Genomic DNA, 1,649 nt, shown 5'->3' with positions numbered 1-1,649 from the left:
ATAACAGCGATACACTTCCGGGTTAGAGGGCGGTGGAAGTTTCAAAATAAAAGCAGGCTTCTGCTTTGCTCAGTCTTTTTTTTTATTGAACACTTGTGAACTTGTATATGATGTTAAAGGTCAATGTAAACAATAAATATAAGACAGTTATAATGATTATGAATAATATATATATTTTTTTTATTTAACCATTATTTAACCAGGCAAGCAATTTAAGAACAAATTTCTTATTTACAAGTGCAGCCTAGGGGGGTAAGGGGAGGGAGCTAATAATAATAATAATAATAATAATAATAATAATAATAATAATAATAACAATAATAATAATAATAATAATAATAATAATAATAATAATAATGAATTTAACTTGTAACGCACTTTACATTCAATGAATCTCAAAGTGCTACACTTAGACCATTATTCATTCATACACATTCTCTCCGGTGGTGGTAGCTACAGTACGTTTTGTAGCCAGAGCTGCCCTGGGGCAGACTGACAGAAGTGTGGCTGCCATTCCGCGCCAAACGGCCCCTCCGACCACCACCAAACATTCATACACATTCATACACATTCACACGAATTAAAAGTCTCTCAAGGATTTTGATGAATGACCTACAGCAGTGGTCTTCAACCCTGGTCCTCAGGACCCCCTGTCCTACATGTTTTAGATGTTTCCCTGCTTCATTCCACCCTGATACAAGTGACTGTGTCATTAACAGATTGTCCAGACCTGGATGACAAGCTGATGACGACCATTAATTAGAATCAGGTGTGATGATGCAAGGCAACATCATAAACATGCAGGACAGCAGGTCCCAAGGACCAGGGTTGCAGACCACTGCCCTAAAGGCAACCGGTGTTATGAGCAGATGAAGAGGTCTTTTCATTCTTCTTCTTTTGGTCCTGGAATCAGAATCAGAATCAGAATCAGCTTTATTGGCCAAGTTTGAACATGCCACACGGGGAATTTCTGACTTTTTGAATTTGACTCCGGTTATTTCGCTCACTGTATCCAGATTTAAATAGTTGCGAACAGTAAATAGACAAGTAGCTCTTATTAATATATATACATAAAAAAAAAAAATGAGCCAAAGTGGGCCCCAGTATCTCCATCGCCACCCACCATCTGAAATGGTCCAACACAGAAACATTAAAGATGCAGTAATAGAATAAATAAAATAAAATAAATAAAAAATAAAAACAAGCATCTTTGAGATCTTTTAAAAGTGCTCTATAAATAAAATGGAGTATTATTTATTATTATTAATAACAAACAAAATGTACATTAATCTTAACAACAATCTCACTATCTCTGTCTTATAGAAAGTAAACAAGTATTTAAAAAGAAACTTAAATCTTATTTTAGATTTTAGATTTTAGATTATAATGTTGACTTGGCTGTATGTCGAATGGTTCCGTTGTGTGTTTTAGTGAAAATGAATTTTAGGTTCAAATAATTATTAAATGTTTGTCTTAAGTGTTTTAACATCAGATATTTTATAATTGTAAATTTTATAATTCGTAAATGTACAAAGTATGATATATTGTGGATGGTGTGATTAACTGTTTTATATTCTTGTTGTTGTTCTTTGTGGACCCCAGGAAGACTAGTTGGTTACTATGGTACTAGCTAATGGGGATTCTTAATA

Source organism: Cololabis saira, chromosome 16 (assembly GCF_033807715.1).
Source record: "Cololabis saira isolate AMF1-May2022 chromosome 16, fColSai1.1, whole genome shotgun sequence".
Lineage (NCBI taxonomy): Eukaryota > Metazoa > Chordata > Actinopteri > Beloniformes > Belonidae > Cololabis > Cololabis saira.
Note: the sequence above shows the minus strand (reverse complement) of the source record.